Genomic DNA, 13,669 nt, shown 5'->3' on the forward strand with positions numbered 1-13,669 from the left:
TTTTCTTAACCATGGAAAGAATTCTGTGATCACCCACTTTATTTATCTTTTTTTGTTGGTGTTGGTGAGTGGGCAACTGCATTCCCTTTTCTTTAAGAATGTACCACATTTTAAATGTTGCTATTCCCAAAGTTTAGTGCCATCAACATCTGTTTGGACCTCATATTTATTGAGACTTCAAACAAAAAACTACCAAATGCAACTTCAACAGCTGGAATCAATTCCAGATATTTTATCCACTTAATTTGTCATGAAATAACAATGGAGCAGCTCTCACCTGGCCATGAAACTGCTTGTCTGTCTGAAGCCTCTGAAAACATAAAAATCTATTTAATTCCTCCACAGTTACTGCAGTAGTTTTGATTTGTGGTGTGTGGGGAAAGATTTACAAAAATTACAAAAAATCAAACGTGTGTGAAAGATGAACAAAAAAAAAGTCAAGGAATGAAATTATCACAAAAGAAACAAATGACTGGTGTGGACCCATGGGAATATATCAGTTAGTTTAGTAAAAAGCATGTCCACTATAAATGGACTAATAGGTCATAGATACAGCGCAGAATAGCATGTACGCCAAGTAGCAATCAAGAAAACTCAGAAATGCATGTATTATCCCTAAAGCATATTTATCGCCCTTTGTTGTCTTTGTACATGTACAACAAAACAAACTCAAAGTAACAGCCAATCATGCCCCAGATAATATCAGTTTGTGACAATATACCTGTATGGGGACATGATAAATGATTGTGCATGACGGATTCCATGTAACCACATCATCTGTGGATTTTCTCAGTTGCATGTCGTACTCTGATTATTGTTATTATTTTGTTTTTTGTATGGTTTTTTATCACCAAAAGTTAATATTTTACAAATAAAAAAAAATCTGCGGCTCAGAATATTTTGAGAACAAAACAAAACAGTTGAACATTTTAGAGTTTTTATTTGAACGTTTTAGTGTAATAAATGAGGAAAGAGCAGGATTTACTGAAAGTGGACCTAATGAATTAAGGCTTTATTATGAGAAATCTTGGCTTTGATTTTAATGATTAGCAACCTCCCGTCACAGGGTGATATCTGACTGATTGGTTATCTCTTACAGATAATGGAAAGTAACGTTATTTGTCTCCTCTACAGCTTCCGGGAATGAGCTTTCATTTACTAGAACAAATCTCTGGTATTTATCTACATTCACAACATTTATTACAGCAAACCCACTTAGCTGTATTTCTTGAAAAGGGCTATTAAAACATGATTCAGCTTCAGCATCTCTCCCCTCTGGGTGTTTTGAAAACACAACATTGTAAGTTCGCTTGGTGTAGCTTTAGATCTACTCCACTATTGAGAACATGAGAGCAAAGGGGCAACAGAGATAAAATTATCATGTTGTTTTCTGCACAGCAGGTGATTATTTGATCATCGGGAGCCACTCGGTTCTGAGATTCGGCTTTCATGTTGGGATGGTACTGTGGAACAGAGATAACACCTGTGTTGGCACTCGGAAGCACAGAATTGGAATTTATATGAAAGCTGACGCATCTTGTAAGCTTGTTATATGAAGCCAAATTACAATTTCTGATCTTTTTAAGTAGAGGAAAGTAGGTAGTCCACCCATAGTTGATTTTCTTTTTTATTTAGACATGGAGCAGAGACACCTAGCAGAAGGGACAGCTGTGGCCTTAGACTTGGCAGACTTGCTGCTTGCTTTGACTAATTGTACTGCAATCTGAGACATTTATTCATATTACGCCTAATATGTGGAAGATGTGCAGCTGTGATTTATCAAATTTTTTTCTCTTCCCCTTTGTGTACTGATGTTCGGGACCAGGCAGGTTCCATAAATTTATATTCAGAAGGGCTATCTTCAACAGATCGGCAATAACACCACAGCCCACAGAGAAGACATTAAAGTACTGCATGGTCTACAAAGAGACAGTATAATCATTTTTTTCAAGAGAGCCTTTAAAATGGACTTGGCATTTTAAACACTCATAACATGTAATGAAATTTAATGTGAAATCAAACATTCAGGTGAGCATTAAAAGAAGAATACAGTTTCATCCTCCAGTGCCCTTCATTAGCTCGTGGTTCACTAGCTGGGACAAATACTTCAGACAAAACCTTTCACTGTGTTTGGTTTTTATGACTGTGCTCCATTGCTCTTGCCGTTGTTGGAATGGTTTTCGTGTTCTCTGCCCCTACATTTAGGATGCTCGAAATTTAGGTTAGCACTGTAACAGGTGTCAGACTCAGAGGCAGTATCAGCGGGTAGGAGTAAGTATGAGAAAAGAAGCTTTACTAGGCATAAGGCAAGATGTAGGTCAGAAACAGGTAGGCAGTCAGCAGAGGCAAACAGGACCAGAAGCGTTCGGGCAGGCAGCCAAAAGTCCAAAAACTAGCTGGGTTCAAAGTTACCAATGCAAGCAGGCACACTGGCAGGTGGGTAGATGCAGAGAAAAAGGCTGCAATAGACAATTTGGAGAAGAAAGTTGAACTACTAGGAAGCTACATATAGCGTGGGTCTAATGGGGTAATGAGGTCCAGGTTTGTCGACAGGTTCGGTTAAGTAGTGAAGGTGGAAATATCCTAAGAGGCAGTGGCTAAAAATCAATACAGTGCATTCATATACTTAACTGTGCTACTCCTACTAATGTCAGCAGGGTTTCTGTGCTCTGCTCATAAAAACATATTAAATGTGGAGCCTCAAAAATTAGGTTGTATCTATAGCAGACTTGAAATGAGACCTGCAAGCAAACACAGCAGGTAGTGGGACAAAAATAGGCTTTTACTTGTCAAAAAGACAGCATTTAGGTCAGTAACAGGTAGCCGGCCATCAGAGGCAAACAAGGCCAGGAGGGATCAGGCAGTCAGCCAAAAGTCCAAAGAAAAACTAGCTGGGGTAATGGTCTCTGTCTCTGAAGACAGCAGGCTGCAGAAGACCTTTTCAACGCTGCACATTTTAACTTGGCAAACGAGAAAAAGCACAGGTGAAACTAATTTCATTAAGTTTGGTTCCATCAAGTGTCCCAAAGAGGCCAGCATGCACAGTGCAGCCATTTTTAATTGTATTAACTGAACCTGTGCAGACAACATGACAAGTCAAACTGTCTACTGAGCCGGTAGTGGGAGGATTCTGCAGAAAACAGAGAAGTGACTAGCTTTTACAAACAGAATGGAGCCGAGGGAGAGAAAAGCTTCCAAACTAATTACATTTATTTGATTAGAAGCGTCGTTATTATACAAGCTTAGTTTGTGACAAGCTGTTTGCACTTTGAATGGCGTCTGGGCCGTGGTGGTGGAGCAGAGGTGAAGAATGATCTGAAGATATGGAGCGGGGCTGCTGATGAGCTCAATCCAGCGAGCGTTGGCTGCTGGTTCTGAAACTGGAGCTGAATGTTGGCGGATGAGGGCTGGATTGATCTGACACTAAAATGACAGCTCCCGGCAGCAGTTTCATAGGTCATGGCAAGATCCGATTGATTTAACAGAGGGGAGAATGCTTTCAGTAAGCAGATGTGATGAATTCAGAGAGAGAGAGGGGGAACATGTAAGTAAATATTGAAAGCATGAGACTGAACCTGCAATATTACTGGGCTGGTATATACACATACCGTGCAGCTGGAGTAATAAGGTTTGGCTGTGCAGGTGTAGAATCAGGTTTGCTTAGGAGTGGAAAATCAGTGCAAAAGTCTTGCAGTGTGCACTGGCATCAACTGGAAAAAGCAGTGGCTATGTGAGAAACTGGCAGGTTGGTGAGTAGCAGCAGAAATAAATACAAAAAGTTAATAGGATAAAATAAAAGATCACTGAAACTACATTAAGGAAGCGACAGTTTTAATTTCAAAAGTTCCACCACTGGATCTGGATTCATAGTGTCTGACTGCATCACAGAAAGACACATTTTGAAGAGTTTCTCTAGTAAAAGCTTCAAGTTTCCACAATGCACTTGGCTTATTTTGGACCAGGCTTGGCTCCCAAACTAGTTGCAATTTCACAAATTGTGGTTACAGGTAAAAAAGCTTTGAAAAAATAAGCTTTATAGTTTGTTTTTTTTACCCCATCATGCATACAAGGCTGATGGGGTATTGTTATCACGCCGTTGGGCAGGTGGGACACCCAAGTTTTTGAATGCAATAACTCGAGAATGAGGCAATGCAGGATTTTGAAATTGATACCATATGTGCAGCTACTAAAAATCTCACAAAAGTTCAAATCTCAGTGACTTTGAACTCGAGGTCAAAGTCAACTTTTTATGAAAATCACAGAGAATTTTCAAGTTTATATCATCAGTGCATCTGCTAAGAGGCAGAGGGGTAACACTGGCGAGGTAACCCGTCAGCTGGATTTCAATACTTTTAAAGTGTTGAAATCTAAAAGCAAAAACAAAAAAACAACCCAAAAGCCCATGTCAAGCCCTGCATGGAGTACAGTGAAGGTCAAACATTTAAGAGAAGGCTGACCTTCTGTGTGCTGAGTTGCACTTTGTGGATGAATTCTGTTTGGCTGCCTCGATTTCAGGGTCCTGGTGTCATTCACGCTTTCTCACACTGAGAGAACCATTGTTCATTTTACTAGTAACCATGTCCTAATGTGAAAAGGCAAAATGACTTGTTAAGATACATTTGAAACCCAATAATATGAAAGAAAAGCATATGCAGGTTAACACACCTGCCAACCATTTGTAAATTAACCCCTGCTATTGCCTTTAGGGACCCCCACTCCTTAGAAAAAGCAGTCACCCAGTAGAACAACAGTGGCTGGTTAGCAGGCAGTTATCCTTACATTGCATCCTTTTCAAACGACCCCTTCCCCCTCTGATTTTTACAGGATGCCTGTAAATGTTTATAGTTCACCAGATCTTTATGTTCATTAGTTGCATGCTCTTTTTCTATTTACAGAAATTAAACAAGAGCCTAAAAGTAGAGCCACGGACAAGTGATCAAGTGATGCCCTCAACAACCCCCCAGCCCCCTCATCCCACGCTGTGCTCTCTCTCCCTCCCTCTCTGTGCATGGGGAAGGCACAGGGCTCTCTCAGCTCGCTGCTGGTCCCAGTTGGCCACTCATGATGGTCAGTCCACCTACGCCACAGTGTTTTTGCCAGTTGCAGAAAAAGCACAGGCAGCAACAATTGTAATCAGGATGCATGGGAGAGGAGAGCCATCAAAGGTATTTCTTGAGCAAATTCTCCATTCCACATAGACTCACACAAACCCTCTGAAGTTGGCACGTGACTAATTAGCATCGAGATTTTGCCAAAGCTGTTTACGCTTTCTGTGTCTCTGTCTGTCGCACCCCCCTCTGTGGGGAAGAGTAAATGCATGGCGTAGCCTCCAGTAGCAGCTGGAGAAAGTCGGTGATAATGTCAAGAAACAGCTGGAGCAAGTTCACCTCATTTAAGGCATGACACACTCACTTGTTTACTTATGACTCATATGCAGACGTCTCCGCATACATTGCTGTGTCACGTGAATCCAACCAAACTAATTACCTAATTGGTACATATGCCGTGTTTGTGTGTACATATCTGCATGTTTAACAGGGAAGTATACCAGCAGGAATCCACTGACAGGATGCTGATTCTAGCAAATGATATCCATTCTTCTTTTACACACAGTAGTGTATGTGCTTACAATCCAAACAGCTTGCCAAAGTGGGGGAAAAAAATCCACATAATCTCATTGTAATGGATACAGTTTGGGGTTTCTCACACAAAACATTTTTTCGGAGTAACATCACAGCTGTCCCAGTTTTCTCCAGTTTGGGGGAGTGCCCGCTTTTAAGCCTGGCACTTCTGAGGAGGACGGATTTCTAAAAAGTGCTGAAGGGGCACCTGCTAACACTTTTAGTAAGAAATATATGATGAGACATTGAATATTTGTGGAAATAAATCAAAAGTATGTAATTCTACAAAAAAAAATAGGATTTATACCACTGACTGCTCTGCGAACTGCTGCAATGAAATTTCAAAAGGCACATCAAGCTGGAGTCGGTTACATTTAATGATTTGCTGGTGTGACCAGACACTGACGTTACTGTCATTTCATTAAGTGCACCTGAATTACTGACAGGTGCCAGACAGGCTGGTCTGAGTATTCCAGTAACTGATAATCTACTGAGATTTCTCCACACAACCATTGCCAGAGCTCACAGAGAATGGTCTGAAAGAGAGAAAATATCCAGTGAGTGTTGAGGTCAAGGGTCAGAAGAGAATCGCCAGACTGCTTTGAGCTTGTAACAAGCCAAGAGTAACTCACATACTACTTGTTGCTGTCAAGGTACGCAGACAAGCATCTCAATATGGTCAGAGCCCCTGCGTAAGCATCCGTTCATCTTGTGCTTTTGATTAAATGTGAAGATGTATTTGTTGTTGTTATTGTATTTAATTGTTTTAAACACATAACTCTCTTCTTCCATATTTCTTTACACACTGTTTCTCCTGCAAAAGAGGGAAGCTTTAGAAAATAAATTCCTTCACCAGTGTGTGAATGTGTGCGTGAATGGGTGGATGACTGGATATGTAAAGCGCTTTGGGATCCTTAGGGACTAGTAAAGCGCTATATAAATACAGGCCATTTGCCATTTGCCATTTGCTTTACAGTTTTTACTATTTCTGCTTTTTCTTGCAATTCTAAGACCTGGTGTCTTTAGTAGGCCATCCTTTTCTACTGGTCGTTGGAGCCCAGGTGCTGCACTTAAAATATGGTACATTAAGAGAAAAATCTCTGCACCTAACCAAGTTCTAAACTCTGGTTTGGCCCCAGCACGATGCTACTCATGTCCCCTAAAAGCAGGATTTCACATGGACTCACAACAATTGCACAACAGAAGCTTGGAAAAACATTGCCTGTTGTGACAAATCTCAATTTCTGCTGTGACATTTCAACGTCAGGGTTAGGTGGCGTAAACGATATGAAAGCATGGTTCCATCCGGTCTTGCATCAACAGTTAGTGGTGGCGGTGGATGGTGGTGCAGACTTTACAAACTTTGAGCCCCTTAGTACTAACTGAGCATTGTTTAAACTCCACAACCTGCCTGAGTATGAGTGCCTACCCATCGTCTGATGACTGCTTCCAGCAGGATAACACACCCACACCATGTCACAAAGCTCAAAAGTCTCCACAGTCAAGAGATCTCGATTGAGCAGAAGACCTTTGGGATGTGGTGGAATGGGAGTTTCACATCATGGATGTGGCACCGACAAATCTGCAGCACCTATTTGACGCTACCATGTCATCAACATGGATCAAAATCTCTGAGGGGTGTTTCCAGCAACTTGTTGAATCTATGCCATGAAAAATTATTGCAGTTCTGGCAGGTGGTCCAACCCGCCAATAGCAAGGTTAAGTTAATGAAGCAGCCAGTTAATAAGTAATAGCGACACTAACTGTATGTCAGTCCATAACAGCATGTTTATGACATTCTCATGGATGCAGGGTATCACAAATAAAAGTGGCCATCTGGTACCCAAGTACAAAGCATCGTAGAAGATTGCACAGTAGGTGGAAAACACCGACGACACCGACGGGGGACAAATGATCCCACTGGAGCCATAATAATGTGGCCTTCACTGATCACATCGACCACACCATATGTGCAAGAAAGTGCTACAGCATTACCTTACAAAGAGGTAGGTGTCTGTGTGCAAGAGTGTGTGTGTGCAAGTGTGACTGCATAATGTCGCCACCCCACAATCCCTCTGTGGTCCTTCAGGAGATGCAACAGATGGGCGATATCCTCACAGAGCCGCAGTTTCTCATTCAAGAGAAAAATGTCTCAAAAACCAATCTGCATGAAATTACACAATAACCAAGCTGAGACACAAATGGGGATTAAAACAGTCATTTGCCAGCACACTGAGTGGGCACTTGTCTGAGCAAACTGATTGATTGATCAACTTAAAAATTCAGCAAAAAATTATAAGCACTAACTTTATAAAACCGTTTTTGTATCCCTTTATTAGTTCAGTTGTTTAAACCTTTTAAATCATCATGTTCAAGATTTAATGCAAGCGATTAATGGCAGAAAATTACTTAATCACTTGCTCAGTGATTTGTCACACTTGTGATCAAGGAATATCGATTGGAACAGTAAACCCACGACGAGGGAATTCAGCCCAAGCTGAACTTTCACAAAGTGACTTGATCAATGGTTAAATCTCCTGACAGCAGTTCAGGTAATTGTTCAGTCTATCCCGCTGCCAGTGCCTCAGGAATCCTTTCCTTTTTAATATTTCAATAATTGCTCCCTCTAAGACTTTGAAAATAGAATATTTTACTCGCTCTTCTTCACAGCATCCAAACAAATAAGCCCACAATCTTTTCTTATCCCCAGAGAAGCCAGTAACCGATCATTTTCTCCCTATTAACCCGATTTGCTGATGCCGGCATTCAACCTTAACATTCCCCACCACCACCAAGAACTCAGGATCAGCAGTTGGCTGATGGCTGGGCTGAGGGTTTTGTGTTATTATCTGGTTATTGGATTCATCCCCATAATCGGAGAGTTATCCCCAGATAAACTTATGCCAATCTAGTCGAAGCTTAATCAACAACACTAAACTGATAAGCTGCTCTCCTGACTGACATCATCGCATGTATTTTTTTTACTTGTCAAAGTTAATGGAAAACAAGCGAAACAAGTACTCTCGTGGCTTTTAAGCTTTCAAAGGGGATCTAAAAATACATCACTGGAGTGCTATAGTTCATCTGTAAATATTTGCTGGTTCACATGTTCATTATCAGCTCTATCCAGCGTCTCACTGAGTCCTTTGCAGTCCCGTGTGCTAACACAAACAGCCCCTCAAACACTTTAGTGAAAAACAGCCCAGTTCCATTTTTTCCCAAAAGCTAATAAGTTCTGACAAACCTTTTAGCATTTTAGTAAATCTCGTATTTAGAGGACATACTGTCTGTCCTCATCAGGAGATCTGTGGTAATCTGAAAATTAATAATGCTTCAATCTCACGGTCAGGCTTTTGTTATTGCCAGTAAGAGATTTAATGCACCCTCTGGCTACGCTGATAATAGAAAGGTCATAAAAAGTTACAGCCTCAAGATGAGCTATTTTAAATTGTTCTGTGGACTGGACCAATTAGTTTGATTTGGCTACAGTCTCCAACATTGAAATGCTCTATTGCACCAACTTCTTGGCTGCAGTGCCCTGAGTACCCAACGTACACTCCGAGCACCCGGAGAATTGAACGCTCGATACACACGCAATATACAAATGGGATTTCCTGTAGCTTTGTAGATTTCCAAGCTGTCAAACCGAGTACCAGAGAGTGTGCCCTGGTGCTTTAAGTGCAAATTAGCCAGCACGGTCTAAATATGTACTTCCCCAGATATACTAGATTGCATAATTTCTGCATGTTTTTGCAGGTGTTCAAGGCTGTTACTCGAGTGGGCCATGTTGAGGAGTCGGTGTACTCCCTGCTCCTCTGTTTGTGTGCCATAACACTGCAGAACAGGAAGGCTGTGACCTCTATACGACTCCCCTGACTGTCAGATGCAACTTGCTGGTTGCTTTATGAAACCTGGAAATTATTCTTTATGTATTCAAATAACAGTTTTAGGGATAGTTTCAGACAGATACTGTATCCAAAGGTTTTCTCAGCCTAATGACCAGCATTCCCAAAGGCTGCTAACTAAATGTGCTGCACAATTTCTGCAAAGTTCCCAGTAGTGCTCCCACAGCTTCATAGTTTAATACAAGACAAAACCCATTACATTTATATTAAATGTAATGGGACAGACAATGGGAGTTATATTTTAATGAAATAGTGACACGTCTCAGTTTAAACATTTCATATATTTTCTATGTTATAAAATATGGGTTTGTGAGGTTGATGAGATCATTGCATTCTATTTCTATTTACATTTTACACAGTGACCGACCTTTTTTGGAATCGGGTGTATAGATCCTGTTGAACAAGGTCTCTCTTTTAGTAATCTTGGCTGGAAATGAACTAAACAGCAAGTAAGTGAGGGAGCAAGAGGTGTGTTTGATTTAAAGATTAACTTCATGGCAAAAATACACGGGAAAAAAAATCATCTTCTTGTCATGACAATCGTTTTACCAGCTACTCTGTTTTTTTAGATGTTGGAAGTCGAAATACATGAAATCCGGTAATGTTTTTCATTGACTTGTAAGAAAGATTTACAAAATGAACATCATGTTGTATTTGTGACTGCAAACTAGCAACTGAAGTCAATGCAACTAAACTGTATGCGCCTAACAGCCATCCTTTATTTACATTCTATGGTATTTTGGTACTAAGCACTAAATCTATAGCACTTAGCCCGGCTTTTGAGGAACTAGAATATCTTTTTTACTTTTTACACCACTGCGAACCAGTTCAGTTGCATGTATGTTGGAAACAGATTTATATAATGTACTGCATGTGGTGAAGACTTCATGGGAATTTAATAGATCAGCACTAAAGATTAGTCTCACCAGTTCAGTGATCACAATATTCCCTTCTGTTCCTGAGATACAGGGTTGAGTAATGGCAAGAAAAGTGTTTTTGCAAAACATTAATATATTATGTTGGCCTTTGACCTTTTGGAAAATGTCATCACTTTGTCATTTTTTCTTATTAATAATTTGTGTTCACTTCTGTGATCATTAGCATGTGAATTCTTGAACTATGACCCAAACGTCACACTGAAATGTGACCTTTGTCAACTAAAATAAATCTATTCCTCACACCTCAAGGCTGTTTTTAGGCTGGTTGTTTTAATATTGTGGCTGACTGGTGTAGGTATGGCTGGACAGACAAGCCCTAAGTCAGTGTACACCCTTCTGTATACGGATGGCTTTGCCTGATTGTAGCATTGCAGCAGAAGCTCCACTGATGGAAACTTAAGTGTGATAACAGCCCAGCAAAGCACTCAGGCAAATTCAGTATTTATGGGGAACGTTAAAGCAGTGATGTTGGTCAGTAATTACCCTTTTATTGGATTATTTCAATGCAAACTGTAGGGTGCTTCTAAGTTGATGCAGGTAAATAACTTTTTAAAATGACTTAATAATAATGCTGCATGCTGCGACACATTTTTCACTGCACTTTTAGTAAGTAGCTTCATATTCACGAGTATAGATACTAAGTAAAGAAAACGTATACGCGTATTTCCCAAACTAGTGTCTTTAGCAGTGGGGGGGCATATTTTGATCCCCTGCTGAATTTGTAAGTTTGCTCACTTACAAAGAAATGAACAGTATCTTATATTTATATTAGTTTCATTTGAATGGACCTTTCATGTCTTGCTAACTGCAAATTCAGCAGTGAATCAAATAATTATTTAATTTCCCCGCTGTGAGTGTATTTTTTTTTCCTTTTTATTTACAGTAACTATTGAAGCTGAGACCCTCACTTGCAGGGATATTTCGCATGGAATTTATACATTTTGAACCTCTTGTTAAGGAAGCTCAGATGTTTCTCATTTACAGTATATTTTACTCTTTTCTAATGATATTCACAATATGAATTATTCAAATCCCGAAGCTTAACTTGTGCCAATTACTTTGGCTGAACTTACTTCAGTTTAAAAAGTCTAAATTGCTCACCTGATTAATGCTTATTCGGTTCGACTGTTTCTGAAGTGGTTGAGTTTTTGTTGCGAAAATGAAGATGGGCTATTTTCATGAACACAGGTATAGCTGGAGCACTCCAGCACTTTCTAATTTCTTACCTGCAATTAATTGTTAAATTATTGACTGACCTTTTCAAGTTGAGGATAATTGCTGATGTAGCCAAGTGGAGAAGACACAGCAGTGCATCACTCCTGGCTAATTGATTTGGCCGCTGCGCTCATGAACTTTTCACTGACATCAGCAGTGTGACAGCGAGTAATCACCCATCAGTTTTTGAGATGAGCGGTTCTCTAAGGTGTCTATGAAATCCGAATGCTTGATTATGCTGAGAATCGGGCATAACCGAGCTCCACATACTGCCCCTCTCTGGCTGGAAGCAGAGCCGTCTGTGGGAGAGCTCATTCCAGGTCACCCACTCTCTGTGGGCGAGAGAGCGAGAGAGGGTGGAGAGTGCAAGAGAGGGAGGGAGACAAAGTGAAAAAAAAAAAGGCAGACCAGAGAGAGAGGGAATATCTATAGCTCAGTAAGTGCCAGATATCACATTGCTGTGTTCCAGATAGAGAGCCTTGAATACATTTCAGTTTATTTTGTTGCCATTTATTGACAGAGTGATTCATTTCCTGAGCCTATATAAAGCCATGTACTGTAGCTACAATGAAGTGTCTTTGCTGTGGCAGCGCCTCGTCTGAGAAGAAAATGAACAGTCATTGTATAAAAGACAAATTCGTCCTGTATGCTTGCCTCTCCCTTGAGCTCATCGTGCAGCCAATTAAGCTGAACGCAGCCCACCTACTTTCTTTACCAACCAGCTTACATCCATTTGTCTTCAAGTGTACACGTGAATCATGCTTTTGTGGAATTTCTATATTGTTTGCCTGACAATCAAAGTGTTGATGAGTGTCAGATAATGTCTAGTTTGTGCTCGGAAGAAGTTGCCAGTAAATTTAAATTAAATTAAATTTACAAAAAGCTGGGCAAGCATGTGTGGCTGCTGGAACTATGGTAGATGACCATGTGTGACAATCAGAAAAGAAGACAAGAAAGCAAATTCATAATGCTTTTGTTGAAAGCACATACACATTAACAGTAAAAAAAAAAAAAGAAAGATAAAAATTACAACCCAAAGTGTGCCATTATTACTTGTTGTCATGGAAACAATGCAGTTTTTTATTTTTATTTTTTTTAATTTAAAACACACAAAACAATTCAAATTTACAGTTGACAGTTACAGGTTATAATAGACCAGCCAGCTAGCTGTGCAGCTAATCAGCAGCACGCGCTTCAAAAAGTTTCCATATTGCGTCACCGGTGCGCAGCTGCAGAGGGGCTGCGCGTGCCGGGTAGGTGCGATCAGTGGGGCTGACGTCTGTCGGTCTGAATGAGCGGCTGCCTGGTGTCCTGCACCAGGCACAGGTGTTTGTGAATGGGGACTTCGTAGTGACAAAGCACAAACCTTTATATATCTGTGTTGGGCGTGTCTGCCATAGCAAAAGTGGTGACACTGAAAAAGTCAGTTACCATGGATACAAAAATTGCCCACATCATTTTTTGTCAGAGGCCTTGTATAATCCCTTTCCTTTTCCTGTAATTTATTTTATTTTAGTTATTTTTTTTATTATTATTTTTTAATGTATTTATTTGTTTGTTTGTGTGCCCGCGTGCTGGTTTCTTAGCTGGAGCTGCTTTAATTGGACTCCTTTTCCCGTTTCCTCTGATTCATTCCAGGAATATTAGAGTGCGGGGCTTTGACTATTAGCCAAACAACATTAGTGAAATGAGCTTTTGTCTTGAATAATTATACACAGTGATAACAAAAGAGTTAGCACACTGTTGACGCACTGCACAGTGATAATGGATAATGGGTTCTTCCTTGTTTTTCAAATATTTTATAATCGCACTCGTGCTATGAGCTATTAGCAACACCCCTGTGAAATTTAATCAGAGGGCACAGATGAAGAAGCAAAAGGCGGCTCATTGTTTGAATGCTGGGAGCCAGATCTGAACTTGAGCTGTGTGTGTGTGTGTGTGTGTGTGTGTGTGTGTGTGTGTGTGTGTGTGTGTGTGTGTGTGTGTGTGT

This window comes from Haplochromis burtoni, unplaced genomic scaffold, assembly GCF_018398535.1.
Source record: "Haplochromis burtoni strain Fernald_Lab_line unplaced genomic scaffold, NCSU_Asbu1 Contig_122, whole genome shotgun sequence".
In the NCBI taxonomy this organism is placed as follows: Eukaryota; Metazoa; Chordata; class Actinopteri; order Cichliformes; family Cichlidae; genus Haplochromis; species Haplochromis burtoni.